At 35.5% G+C, this 15832-nt stretch overlaps 1 long non-coding RNA gene across 1 annotated transcript in view; it reads right to left on the reverse strand.

Moving 5' to 3' along the window:
* Nucleotides 1-14659, reverse strand: part of LOC140712099 (uncharacterized) — a 44392-nt gene extending 29733 nt beyond the window's left edge. The window contains exon 1 of the long non-coding RNA XR_012093549.1: nt 14588-14659. This is a non-coding gene — a long non-coding RNA (uncharacterized lncRNA). The remainder of the gene's footprint in view (nt 1-14587) is intronic.
* Between the last annotated feature and the right edge of the window lie 1173 nt (nt 14660-15832).

The following is a 15832-nucleotide window of genomic DNA, read 5'->3' on the forward strand; positions in this document are numbered from 1 at the left end:
GCCAAATACTTAGATGTAGTTATAGTATTTGAAAAAGCTAGATAGCCAGGCGCAGTGGCTCACCCCTGTAATCCCAGCACTTTGGGAGGCCAAGGCAGGAGGATCACTTGAGACCAGGAGTTCAAGACCAGTACGGGCAATGTGGTTAAACCCTGCCTGTACAAAAAAGTCTGTAGGTATAGTAGCACACACTTGTAGTCCCAGTTACTCAGAAGGTTGAGGTGAGAGGATCACCTGAGTTTGGGAGGTCCAGGCAGTGAGCCATGATCATGCCACTGCACTCCAGCCTGGGTGGTAAGATGCTGTCTCACAAAAATAAGACGGAAGAAGAAGGAAGAGAAGAAGAAGGAGGAGAAGAAAGAAGAAGAAGGAGGAGGAGAAGGAGAAGAAAGAAGGAGAAGAAGGAGAAGGAGGAGGAGGAGGAGGGAGGGGAAGGAGGAGGGGAGAAGCTAATTATAAAGCTCTTATATTTGCTAAGACAAAGAAAACGGATAAACATGGAGAAAAAAATACTCTGTGACAGAAAATCACTGACACTAGACCATACAAGGAAGGCAATGGAAAATATCTATAATAGAAAATGGAAAACAAAATTTGATGGTTATTCCATCATCTGGAAGATCGAAAACACTAAATCTTACTAGAAAAATATTCCTAGAAGGTGGATAGGAAGAAATGTTCCCAATAGAAGCAGCACTCATATTAATAAAAGAAATGGCAATATCACATTGCATCTACGTCAAAAAAAAAAAAAAAATAGACATCACACAAGAGTATTCAGACATTGGCTTCAGCTGTGGCTGCCATCTGGTAGGTCACAGTGTGGGAAAAAAGGAGAGCTGTGACACAGGGGAATAAGTCATGGGCTTGGGAAATGTAAAATCAGAATTCAGTTATTGACTATGGTTGCTGATTTGCTATATGAACTTGAACATGCTGAATGCTTTAGTTCCTCATCTAAGAATGGGGGCTAATAAAATCTTCAGTAAGACAAGCAGCGATGGATGAATGTCTGTGAATACTGAAAGCTTTTTGGACATATTCCTATTTCAAGGCAAATTCAGACACTGTTTTTCCCCAGTCTCAGTTTTTCCCTGCATTCAAATATGGCTAAACTTCCTGTTATTTTGCAGTTTCATGAAGTCTGTGTATTATATAAAATTGCATTTCCCAAGCTGCTGAGTACAGTGATTATTCCTGCCTTCCATGAGAAATTCTGCAGATAACAGAAATAAATGGAATTGAGCAGCTGCTAGCTTTCCCATTTTTTTAAAACAATTATGAATGGTTTCATTTTGTGTATTATTTGCTGTTCTTACATTCTTTTTTCTTGCAGCCAAGAACTAAAGACTTTCTGTTATAAGCCTATAGAGATTAAGAATTTAATTAAGAAACAGCAGAACTTGTAGTTGGCACAACCCCCAGCAAAGACGGGGAAAAAAAAAAAAAAAAAAAAAAAAAAAAAAAAACCACCATTGAGCGGGAAAGCCAATTGCAACAAGTAACCATCCCCAAAAATGCAGCACAAAAGAAACCTGGAGAGAAAAATCCGGCATACTGGAGAGATCACTCAACCCTCAGGGGGAATGCAGAAAAAGAAACAGGCAAATGCAGCTGATATGCAACATGGGAAGGTAAACATGAGTTTCCCATATACCTCTGGCAACTATGCAATTATCTCAGGCTCCATTGCTACTCAGGTGGGTAAGTCTTGCAGAGTGTTTACTTTCGACCAAGTAGAATTTTTCAATAGTGGCTTTGCTCATGTGATTCCAATAGGCTAAAACACCATTTCTTTCCATTTCCTTTTCCCAATTTATTCAGCACTTTGGCAGAGATGTCTTAAACCCTTTCCTAGTGAAAGACTTGCCCTTATATCTAAAATAGAATACAAATCTCATTATATCACAATTATTTAGTTTCCACTCTCCAGCCTTATGTGACATTCTTGGGAATGGGGATCTTATTCTCCTTCATCTCTGCACTGTTCCTTGCCCAGGGTTCCAGGCACATAGTAGATGCTTTATAAATGAACAACCTCTCAGCCTTTGGATAGAAGTTCCATTTTTAAAAAGAGATAAATGTGTGACTGAGTGCAATACATCATCATTACCTGACATAAGACTAAGTACATTTCCTTTTCTTCACGAACTTCATCAGTGTTAATGGAAGCTTGCATACTGTCTCCTTCAGAATTCACAACTAGCTGTTCTCTCCTCATATTACTATAAAGTTAGAATAATAAAAGCATCTTACATCATAGGCCTGGCACTGGATTAGCTCCGTGGTGCGTTTTCCATATAAAGGCCAATGAAGGGCCGGGCGTGGTGGCTCACGCCTGTAATCCCAGCACTTTGAGAGGCCGAGGCGGGTTGATCATGAGGTCAGGAGATCGAGACCATCCTGGCTAACACAGTGAAACTCCGTTTCTACTAAAAATACAAAAAATTAGCCAGACGCGGTGGTGGGCACCTGTAGTCCCAGCTACTGGGGAGGCTGAGCCAGGAGAATGGCGTGAACCCGGGGGGCGGAGCTTGCAGTGAGCTGAGATTGCCCCACTGCACTCCAGCCTGGAGCCAGACTCCGTCTCAAAAAAAAAAAAAAAAAAAAAGAGCCAATGAAGAAAAGTCAATAGTGATTATTAACTAGATGTTCCGGCATCTCCTTTCCACAAACTGACCTGATTTTCAGGGAACTAAAGATGCTGACTTTTAAGAAAGATTTCAAGTACTCTCATCTAAAGACAAGAATCTGGGGAAGGGGCACGTCCCGTATTGAAGTAGTACAGTGCTGTGTTTTTGTATCAGACCCACAACTCTTAACAAATAAATGGGAAATCTAGAGATAAATTTCTAGAAAAAAATCTGCTTGGACTGTGCTAAAATAATCTAGGCGATTTTAAATTGAAGCTACTAGATACATTACATTTTTTCAGCCAAGTCACTAATATCAGTACACAATGCCAAATGCTGACTTGTAAAAATGATGCTCATTTATTAAATTATACCCATGAAATAACACCCTAGTTTTCATTTTTAATAAATGACCAATTACACTGGCAACTTATCAAAATTATATCTTGTCACATTTCATGGATATTGAGATACAATTTTATAGAAGTAAAGCAAAGATTTTTTTCCTTTTTTTTTTCTTTTTTACATTTTTCTTACTTTATTATCTCCACAAAATGCTTCATTTTGTTTCATGCCTGGTGTTATTTGGGCTTCATTGCTGTCTGTGAATTAATAGTGAGCAACAGTTTACTCAGATTTCAGCTGATGTTTAAACTGGTAGTTAGTTTGCTGCTTCTCCCAGGGAATTTCTGGAGAAAAGGAATTTCTCCAGAACATTTTAAAAGACTTAGTTGTCAAAGCAGGTGCAGAGGACGGATGGTCATGCTTAAGAAATTAACTTACATGGGCACTGGTTTCCTAGAGAGGTGCTAGAAAGGCACAGAGATGCCATGAAAGGAAGGACTGAAGCCCACATCCCCCAAAAATTCTGCTTACTTTATCATCTAGGGACATAATCTACAATGACAGAGTGTGCCCTGTGGTTAAGGGGATGCCTGAGAAGTATATGAGTTAAGGGAAAGCACAATAACACTTTGACTATCATGTCAAGGGTAATGTTGAAAGCAGTCATCTCTAAATTTTTTGATCAGTCCACAACTTGGCTAACCTGCGTATGCCCTCTCAAATTATTTGCACACATGAGCAATTAGAAAATTTCTTTGAGGATGATGGCTTTGATATGTGTATATATAATGCACATATACTGCAATTAGTCATAGTAAACCCTGGAAAGTAGAACTTAGGGACAGGAATCATAAAACAGAACACATACATTGTCTGAACTTTTGCAAAAAGAGAATATTTTCATAAGAAATAAAAATTAATTAGAGTAGTCATAGTCTTACTTTTTATTTAAAAATAATAGACTGTTTCCTAAACAATTACACATTTTTAATTGTAAAATGTCTGAAAATACATATATTTACCTAGTCTTAACTACTACCTAGAAATAATCACCAAAAACATTATTTTGTATATTATACTTCCCTTTCCTAGTCTAATGAAACTTTCTGCAAAACTCCTATCATATCACAAATACTGTTTTCCAGATGCCATATCATATCATAGATATCCCTTCATGTCATTAGATGTGAAGTTCCCCTTACAGGCTTTACAATCTTTTATTTAATCCCTCTACGGAGGCTCACTTAACTAGATTCTATTTTTCTCCATTATAAACAAGGATCTGTAGAACATCTTGTTAGATAAATATTTGTCTTCATCCTTAATTAGTTAATTAAGGAAGATTCGTAGGAGTGTGACTCGGGCAGGCCAGTGAGAGTGCTTACTTTTAGAGATCTTAGTAAGTACTGTTTATTTTTTCTCCAGAAAAGCATGACCATATACTTTTGTTTCTACTAAATGTGGCCATTTCATTGGCTGTTTTTTTCATTATTTGTATTGATATTACATTTAAAAATTACTTTTGTTTGTGAGTAGCAAGAAATGGTGAAGAGTTTAAATTTCTTCATATTTTGCAGATGCTCAGCAAACCCGCCTTCTACGTATATACTAATCCCAAATGAATTCATTTTTAAACATTGCTATTAATCTTAATATGCAAAAATACCATAATTAATTTAATTTTTATATATTTGATTATTACAAAATTTGACGTTTTCCATGTGTTTATGGTACATTTGTATTTCTTCTTTTGCAAATTTCGGTGTGCTATTTGCCTATTATATTTATCTATTAGAATGCTGATCTTTTTCTTATTGACAAAGGTCCTATATAATGCAACTATTCACCTTTTAATTGTGTGTATAGAATTTTTATGAGAAAAGGTCTTGTCATTAAGTATACATAATTTTCCTATTAATTTGCAGCATATTTTAATAATATACTAACGTATAGATTCATCATATACCAAACATACATGGTTCTATTTCTAGACTTTATGATATATTTTATTTTTTGCTTCTTTCATAGTAATACCACTCTATTCTAAATATTTTAGAATTATATGTTTTACTATCTATTAGTACAAATCCCAGTACTTTATTATATACTTAAAGTTTGGGGTTATTCTTGCTCATTTACTATTTCAAATAAATTTTTAAATCATTTTGTGACGAATACCCTCTGGCAAAGCCATATTAAAATGTCAATTGGGATTACATTATATTATGAAATAATTTCAACAGAATTGATATTAGTATAATATAGAGGCTTTATTTCTAATAATACATAATGCTTTTTCATTTATCCAAGTCAACTTTTATACCATTTACTAAAGTTTGCAGTCTTTGACTTCTGTAGGTTTCATTTTAATATTCTCTTACAACAAAGTTTATTATATGGAGTACCTAGCATAGAACTGAAATAATCTGCACAAGTGCTCATGTGTGCTAATAAAGTTGTGTAGTTTTAATATTGTGAATATTTAACTGCAAGTTCCTTACTGCCTCTAGTAAAACCCAATAAGAATTCAATAACTATTAGTAAAATAATATGATTATCATATGTCAACCTATACCAAAAAAAGCCGTATAGAAACCTCCCTATTTACCAAAAAAACCCACCACTTAAAAAAAAAAAGTCATTGAAAAGCTACTTGTACATGAATTTTACATTGTCAGTGAAAATAATTTGCTTTACAAACATAATTTGACAACATTGCCATCATTGCCATTATTAGGGTAAGCACTGATGGTAGAAAGATGAGTAAAAACTTGATTTTGATTTCTATCCTGAATAATTTTTTAAGGTAAAGGAAAAAAAGAGAAGATAAACATTCAATTTGTAAATCAAGTGTGCTAAATGTTATAACAGACATAAAAGCAAAATGCTGAGAGAATAGAGAGGAAGGTCCTCAGGTTAGTTAAAAAAACCAAACTGCTGGTGTAGCCCTATGAATAATCTACTTCTTCCAAAATATTTAGAAAATATTCTATATTTATAACAAAAACTGATGGAAAACCGTGATGTTGCAATGCAAGTATATTAAGGAAGGAGTTCATAATTATGGTAAATAGGATTTTCATTTATTGTGAAAATCTAATATATGTGGAAATACAGTTTTAATTAGACCCAAATATGAGAGAATTAGGAAGAAACATCTTCAGAGATTCTAGGATTGAGATCTTCACTGCTGCACCAAAATTCATATTGTTATGATTTTACTTTTATGGATAACATTGTGATTATATATATCAGTCAAAACTAATGTCAAATTTTGAATTATAAATATAATGAAGAGGAATGGAGAAGAGAAGGGGCAGGTAGTAGATTTTAATTAAGGCAATTAACCAAGCATTAGAGGGAAGGGGAAAATGAAAACATATTGAGAATAAATATTTGTGAATTGTAGAAGATTGTGCAGGAAAAAAGATGTGTTCATAAGATACACTTATACTTACTGTTTATTAATATCAGTAATCTCTTCAATTTTATGGCTTACAAAGTGTTTTCCCTTGTTGCATCTCACCTTGTTCTCTCTGTAACTTGATAAAGTAGTTATTATTGTGACCATTAAAAAAATCCAAAACTCAGATTCAAGATAATGTGGCATTGCATACCCAACATCTCTTACTGAGTAAATGATAAAGTCAGGTCTCAGATCCGGATACGTGTTTCCAAGTCTAGTGGCTTGCTCACTGTCTCATCGCAGCCTTTATTCTTGGGAATGTTGAGCTCTCAGAGTAACAGAAGAATTATATGAACCCCTAATTTCAATAAGTCCATTGACTTTTCTTCTGTACCAATATTATTTTACACATTTATAATACCTGATTATTTTTTGCACTTGATATTCCAATAACTCCTTGGCACACAATAAATGTCCAAGTGCCATTCCACTTAATAATTGTATGTTTCTCCATGTCTAGCTCTGTTAAAATACTATGTGCAAAACCAAACTAATTTTAGGAGAATTATTGCCTAATTTCTGGAATTATTGAATTATTAATTATTATCTGATCAGAAACATTGAGAATGAAATATTTTGATAGCTATTTTGGTCTTCTGATTAATTTGCCAGCATCACAGAAAAAGACTCTGTGCTTACTGAGGATAAAAAATTGTTTCAATTTCTCTCCTTGGTATGTAGCTCCATATCTGGCACAGAATACACATGCAATAATTGTTGAGTGAGTGGATATATGAATGAGTGATAGATGTCAGAAGACTATAGTTACATTAATTTGTAATTATGGCTAAAGCATTAGTGATAGTCTACTTAGAATCACATTACTCTTTTCTATGATGACAATCTCTAGGTATTAAAACAAAGTGCTTGGTGAAGTGGATAGGTGGACGATGAAGTGCTAAGGAACCCAGAATCTGGATCTCATTTTCCGACACTTTCACTGGATGAAATAAGTTTAAACAGGAGTCCTTCCCTGCCTGTCTCACTGGGGCTTTGGCTTCCTAATTTAAGGTGAATGACTATTTATGTCATGCAAATCTTTCCACAAATGTACACTTTTATTGCCAGGACAATGATTAATTTAAGTAAGGAAAATTCTTAAATTGGAATATATGCTTTTGATCTTAAAAACTAAAATGAACTACATAACCCTAAACTTCTTATCAAAAAAGTAAAACCATCTTAAACTAGTTATGATCACTAAAATAAATGTTAAACTATCAAGTTCTGACAATTCTGATCAATATTTTCTGACTCAGATTTTATAAAGTGAATCTTTCTTTCTACACTCCTACTGCCAAGCCGGTTTTTGTTATGGCCAAGGATACAGAAATGTACATGAATATTTTGGATATTTAAGTTACAATAAACATGCAAAAAAAAAAAAAAAGAACTTTTCTAGGTGTAATGTATTGATCTTCCCTTAAAAGAGAAGCAGAAACCTCCATCAGTCTGTATAATTTCACACATCTTCACCCCCTGGTTTATATGTTTAATTCAGGATATGTGTGGGGATAGTAGAGCCTGAAGGAATATGCTGCCTAAATCCTCACCCTGCAGTCCTAAAGCCCTGGTGAATTTTGAGTTAGCTTTCTTTAGGTCCCTAATGGCTAAATTTTAAAAAAGAAAAAAGACGAGGAAAAAGCTCTGCCCTGCAATTTATTTTCCCTTCATTCTGCTTTTCTTGCCACCCTGATTCCCATTTTCCTAATCTTTTCCTGCACAATAAAAAGTTGATGAAAACACAAAAGGACACAAGACAGAAAACCTAAGCAGTATCTGCCTTCCTTCCCCATAGACTGCAGAACAGGATGCATAGGGAAATTAATGTCGGTTAACCCATGTGATTATAGCTTTTGGGAAGCTGTAGCCTGGAAACAAATCACTTCCCCTAAATGAAATGTGAGAAGATTCCACCCAGAGACAAAATGCAACCATTAGAATGGCAAGGAGCACAAGGGTGTCTGGGGTGAAAGCTGTCCAGAATCCTTAATGTGTCTGAAAAGCCCCAGTGCTGTGCAGCAGCCTGAGTCTGGCTAACCTGGAAGAAGGATTAAAACCTACATTTGAAGCTCTGAGAAATCACCGTTTGGATGTGACATTGTTTAAAACATTTTCTTTCTACGATGTAGTTTAAAAAGAGCTGGTAAACAACAAGTAGCAAATCATAAATGAAAGTTACAAGCAGAGCACAATTTAGAGTCAGGCCATTCTGATAAGAATTTACATAGAAAAAAACAGAGTTCATCAAAATTCAGATGGATGAATGGATGCATTAACATGAGCTCTTAAAGACAAAATTCTTCTGATTTTTCAATTAGTGCTTTCACTCAGAATTAAACCTATTGTGAGAATAAACATCATACTCCTAGAACTCCATTCACATTATGATGCATGAATGACCGAGCCGGAGAAAAGCATGATAACTTTGCATTTTATTAAAGAGTAAAAGTTCTTTCTTATTTAATCTAAACTGTTATTTAACTGAAGGGAATTAGCAATTTTCTTCATGTCTCCCTACCGAGAACCAGAAAACACAGCAATTAAAAGTAAAGAAACAGCAAAATCTGCATCATCTCCCAAATTAGTTGAAAAACTGTCACATGCTACTGACAGGTTTATTCCTTATCAAGGGCAGAAAGAATTCTCGAGGCATCCAACAGCTCGAAAGTGGACAGGAGCAGTGACAGCACCCCTCAGTAAGATGGTTGCTGGAGTGAAGGTGACTGGACAGGAAGTGTGAGATAGTGAAGTCCTTAGGGCCCTGCCATTATGACTGTGCACTCTATCACCTCTGAAGAAGGACTAATGGAAACTTCCAGTATTAGACCTGTGGGATATACACAATGCTGTTCCAGACCAGAGGTCAATAAGTATTTTCTGTTCAGAGCCAGGTAATAAATGTTTTAGGCTTTTCAATTCATATGGTCTCTATCATGATGGTCTACCTCTGCCACAGACAATACAGAAATGAATGAATGTGGTTATGTTCCAACAACATTTTCTTTAGAAAACCAGATGGCAGAACAGATTTAGCCCAGTTTGACAATGCCTGTTCTAGCCTGTTCTGTATGGAAGGAGTTTCATAGTGCTACTGATGAAGATTCTCAGAATTTCCTCCATGTAACATAAAGAACTGAACAAGGGAAGTCTGCAGAAATAAATACTTGTACTAAAGACAGCATGGATGAATACAGAGATCAGAAATTAGAGACACAGAGAGCTACAGCATCTAAGTCATTTCCAAATTATTGAGCAGAGAATATGAATATTCTGTAATGATTAGTAAGGTCTTTAAAGCAAGACGCCACCATCTTAGGCTCCTTGTAACAACAAATTTGCATGCACAGAGGACTCTTTATATTTTCCCTTACCCATCCCCTCAATGTCACTGATTGAAGTTTATCATTAGTTTAGATTCAGAATGATGAAGAGACAGGAAAGGACATTCTCCAACATTCATTGTTCATTCTCTGTAACATATAATGAAATATAGGTCTTATTAGAGAGTTTCTATTTAGTTATTCCCATTTTGCTATTTTTTTAAATGCTGAGTTTAAGAAGCCCTTCGTATGTTGTTAAACACACCCATAAAGAAGGCGTATCTTACCCACCTAATACAGGCAAGATTTCAAAGCCCCAAATTGCCTAAAGGGAACAAGTATCTTTTAAATTGTTCACTACTGTTTCACTGTCCTCCTCATACAGCTCATATTCATGACTCACCACCATAACTACTTTCATGGAAACATCCTTGCTAATCCCTCTTTCTTATGGATGCACTCCGGAAAACACTATAGCAATTCAATCCAATCATTTGCTTATTCTACAACTGCACATATTAAATAGCAGGACATGGCTAGAGAAACTTTTGTATTTCAATTCTACTTCCTTCAAACTTAAAACCAAAATCTAAAATACGCCCTTAAATCTGTGAGGCAGGTTGCCTACCTAGTAATCTCACTCTTTTACTCTCCAAAACAATGATTTTTTTTTTCTGTGTGCACCTAAAAATATCCAACATGTCTCCCACCTTCACTAACAAGTGGTGACCTTATTATATACATAAAAAGAGGCAAACATATGACAACTGCTTTATCTTTTAACAATAACCCCTCCCTACCCAGGTCTGTGGCAACAGACCTAATTTATCCTCTCTCCTGTTAGGAGCAAATGAATAGTTCCTTCCTCTATCTAATCAACATCACCACTTGTGACCTAGATCCAGCCTCCTCTAGCCTTTTTAAGGACTTTGATCCTTCAATTTTCTCATTATACTGCATCAGCATTTTTTCTTTCTCTTTTGTATCTTTTCCATTACATAAACTTGCCTTATTATCACCCAACTTAACCTTCCCTATAGCCTATTAAGATGCAATTTCCCACAGCAAAACTCATCAAAATGTTGTCTACAACATTCTCATCTTCCGTCAACATCTAGCCCAATGTCTAATCCTTAGTGAATACATGTCAACTATTTATCAAATAAATAATGAATAACATCCCTCCTCTAGGGTTCACAGCATAATACAGTATCTCATGCACATCTTCATTACAGTATTTATTATTATCTATTATTAGAGACTCCCTTCTGGGTTATGAGCTCATAGAGAAGGAAGTGGTATATGCTTCATCTTTGTGTTCTAGAACCTAGCCCAAGACCTGACACATGTTGGGTTATTAATACATGCTAAAGGAAGGAAAGAAGGAATGGAGAAAGGAAGAGAAGGGGCTTATAATATACTGCTATTAGGTAAAATATGCACTACAAATGTTTTTTCACCATACAAAACGTAAGAGAAATACAGCTAGAACTACTTTGAAACTCCTACCTGGTCCAGTGTGATGATGATATGTAAAGGATTAATAGAAAACTGATAGATTAGGAAACCATATCAAAACCCAGCAATATAGAAATCTACATACAAGGTTGGACCCAAAGTTTAGGCAATACCTAGAAGGAGATGGTCCTGTGAACAAATACAAACTCAAAAGTGATATGTAAGTATGCAGGCTGCCTTTTAAAAAATCCCTGGGCATAGATTAATTCTGCTCTACTTGCAGTACAATGCATGGATTACCGTAGAAGAGCAAACGGCCCAGGAATTAGGCATAATACAAGCATGAAAACTTACCAATCCACATTATCTTGTAATGGAAGCAATTTGATAGTTTTAATTTTATGCATGAGTGATATTATTTTCTAAAAGTGACCACAGTATTTGAATAATATTTTTTGGTGGGTGATGCATAGTTGTTCTTTCTATATGATTGCATTTACAATTAAGTATTCTCTCCCATTCTGCTTTTCTTCTTCTTTCTCCTCCTCCATTTTTCTAACAGACCAATATGATGAAGCTAAGCAGAGTTTTGAGTTCCACTTTATGGTTATGCAGAGTTCCATCACGTACCTTATCTGGCAAATACCTGCTGAAACTCAAAAGATGCATGACTTTCCAGGCATTAGCCTCCCATGGGATGACTTTCCTTGAAAGAACTTTCTGGGCCCTATAAAGACGACCATGGACAAGAGAAAAGGGAAAGGGAAACACCTCCAGCTAAGCTACTGGAACTCTCACTCAACCTAGCATCTGTAATGATAAGCCGGGGTTTTAGCAAGGCTACCACCTGTGTTTGAATCCTGGCTCTAGAATTTTTTCATGACATTGGTCAAGTTATTTAATTTCTTTTGGTCTCTATTTTCTCATCAGTAAAATAGGAATAATAAATAATAGGTTCTATTTTGTAGACATGTTATTAGGATTAGATGATCAAATATTACCAAGTGCTTAGGACAGTACCTAACAAGTGGTATGCAGCACTTCAGTGTGTGTGAAATGTAACAGATATTTATAAGCAGCACAAAGTGGTAGACTGTTATAAATATTATCTCTGTTAGGCAACAAGTGGACAAGAAAATAAGTGACTCATATAAGATCATGCCCAGATTAGGATCATTTATGAATAATAAATGTTGCTATATCCCCAGGTGCTACAATAATACCTGTTAGGTGGTCAATGGATGTTTGTTGTTCTAAAGCAAGTAAATGGTGCTAATAAAAAAAAGTAAACAAAAAGTGAAAATGGATATTTGTTTCATGAATGAGCATGATCCTAGGCCTTAGATTAGGACTACGCTGTCACTATCCAGCCTGAGGCCAGAATTATCATTCGGATAAAATAAGTGAAGTGGGATTACATCTAAGAGCAAAGTCCTATAGATGGACGTTAGGACTAGGTAATTGGAATTTGTGGTAGGTGCCTGTGTCTCAGGGGATTCCTGACAAACCAGACAGGCCCAGGACAAGAAACAGATGGGATCAAAGCTGGAAACCAGTCAGGATGAAATGAGGTCTGGACGAGTTGTGGTCAGTAACAGACATAAAATAGTACAGTCTCAACATTTATAGGAACCAAAAAGGTTATTGAAGAGTTTGTTTTTCCTTGTTCCTAAGATCATGTCTACATATCCAAAAACGTGGATGTGCCTTCCTGATTCAATTCTTTCTACAGAGGGAAACAATGCCCTCCCAATGCAATAGAATTTATTTTCAGATAATTTTAATCAGTAGATTGTTCTTTAATATGTTAAACCCTAACTCCATATATTTCATTAACCCATTTTTCCTAGGTCTGCCCTCTAAAGCTTCATAATATAGCACATAACTTCTATGCAATTATTTTTCACATATATGAAACCACAAATACAGCTACCTTATTTCCTAGAAATCTTCTCTCCTCTAGGGAAATTACTTCCAGTTTCTTTCACAGTTATTCATGTAACATGGCTTTTTTGCTGTCCCTTTACGTTTCCCATCACTGTCTTCTGGATAGTTGGCAATGTCCCTAGCAAAATGTGGAGTCCAGAACCGAAACTATTAAAAAGGATAAAACTAAGCAGTAGTGCCAAAAATGTCAGGGGTTATCTCCATATACATGGACCATCTATATGTATTAACCAAAACTATTCGCATTAGATCAAGGCCAACACAACTTTTCATAAATGGCCAGATAGTAAATATTTTTTTGCTTTTTGGTCCTCAAATTCCTCTTGAAATATGTACTTCTGTTGAAGTATGAGAGCAGACTTAGGCATGCTGTAAATGAGTAAGTACAACTATGTTTCAATACCATTTCGTTTATCAACAGACAGTAGGATTTAATTTGCTAACTCCTGTATAAGAGCACTCATATTCTTTCTGTCAGCTAAAGTTTCTAGGCTTTCTTCATATCATGTTTCTAAGCTATAGACCTCTAGTGTTTACTTGAAAAGGACTATGTCTACCCTTATTAAAATTTTATAATTAGATTTAGCCTGTACATCTAATGTGCTATGATAGTTTTGAATCTGATTTTACTAGTCATTATACATAAAAGCACTTCTTCTCTACATCATGCCATCTGCATATTGGTAAATATATACTTTCTTAATTCTAATGCAAGCTATTGACAAAAATGTCAAATGGGACACGATCAAGGAAAGAACCTTTGCATCCAAACTCCAGGTTAACAGAAATCCATTAATAGACATCCTTTGGATGGCCTCTAACCAGCTAGTATGGATTAATTTTACCACCTAGCCTACATTTTCACATCATATTCATAAGAGTGAGAAACTGTCAAATATCTCAATGGAGGGCAAAAGCAGTATCTATATCACTTTTCCAATGTTATGAATTATTACCTGAAAAAAAATATCTAAACTGAAATCTTTCTGTGAAACCTAGTATGAAGTTTCTCAGTATTCTGAGCCTGCACGATTTTCAGTTTTCCCTATCCACTTCAGACAAAACAAGTGCAATGTTTGAACTTTTAAGAAGTCAAATTTCAGCTTATACTGTGAAGAGGTTTCTAAAAGGTATGTGTAATTGGAATGGATTGTGTCACCAGGAAGTGTTTCCAGTCACTGAATCTATTCAGAAGATGAATGACAAAATTTAAGGATATAAGAGCAATTCTTGTATTAAATAAATAGCGGAATAGATGACAAGACTGTGCCTATCTCTGACAATCTACGAATCAAAAAGTTTGTTCCACCAAATAATCATCAAGAGCTTAGCAGAGAAACAGCCGCTTGTCTTCCCACTGATATCTTTTAGCTGGAAGGGAGGTAAAATATACAGCAAATAGCTATAGCACATACCTCACTTTCATTATCAGTCCCTTGTTATCTGCTGCTCCTGCGATTGTACTGGCAATGGCTCCAAAAGACAGGATACAGAATGAGATTGAATTTCAGACAGCCTGAAAGTCATGAAACATTTATTTCTACACAGGAAAAGGGGAATTGGAATGACTCTCATTTGAAATCTAGTCATTTAAGTTATGCCCTTAGCCTCAATAGGATCAGCCCACAAAGGACTCCAGGTACCCCACCCCTCTATTTTGTCTGGTATATTTCCCTAGTCATAATTTGTATCAAGAATATTGCAGTATCTTAATGAACAGCACTATTGCCTGCATTGTCTGTAACATTTTGAGGTAAGAAGGCGGACTGAGGCAAAACCTTCATTAAACTTTAAAAGGCTGGCTTATGATTATGTATAAGAATTGAACTTAGATAATTACTTCTCTAAGCCATTTTCATCAAAACCCTTTCATTGGGTAATAATTGCTTTTTCTAAATGCAAAAGGAACACAAAAATACAATCACTATTTAAACCTTGAAATTATGATAACATTCAAAGGCAATACAGTAACTTGATTAAAATGCAATCATGAATATAGTTTTATCAGAATTTCTAAATAAAAAATCCCTGCTTGATCGCCTAATGTTTTCGAATTCATGTGGGGTATCAGACATTTGGCAGCATATGCTTGATCACATTATTTCTACTATCCATGAAAAATCATGGTATACATTTCCCGGTGAGTAAAATCATATTTACATTTTTTCTTTAGTATTTCCTTCTCCTGCCACCGGAAGTGTTTACATCAAGGCCCTTCAGTATTGCCCCAGATCAGAGAAGTCATAACCATAAAGTTCATTCACAGAGTTTGGGGTTATGAAGCTTGTTATAATAACAATCATGGAGTGTGGAACAAGGAAGAAACCAAAGTGGAGTGAGGGCACGGTATAGCTTCTCTCCTGATTTTGCCATATTTTTGCCAGCAAATCACAATTCCTCTTTGAAAATGACAAACTGCATTTTGTGAGCATTTTTTAATCCTGTCTATTCAGAATAATATTACTGAACTTTGGGAAAATTGTTTTTCCCTATCTGTAATCACGTGGCCAGGTAGAGGTTTCCAGACACAGTTCCACTCCTACTTTTATCTGACCACTCAGCTGGAACAATCAAAGGACTGCACGCTCTCATCCTAGTAATTGCATAGAACGTGTATAGATCATCCAGGTTCTGCCAATTGAATTTATCCCAGGACTTTC

This window comes from Chlorocebus sabaeus, chromosome 7 (assembly GCF_047675955.1).
Source record: "Chlorocebus sabaeus isolate Y175 chromosome 7, mChlSab1.0.hap1, whole genome shotgun sequence".
Taxonomy (NCBI): domain Eukaryota; kingdom Metazoa; phylum Chordata; class Mammalia; order Primates; family Cercopithecidae; genus Chlorocebus; species Chlorocebus sabaeus.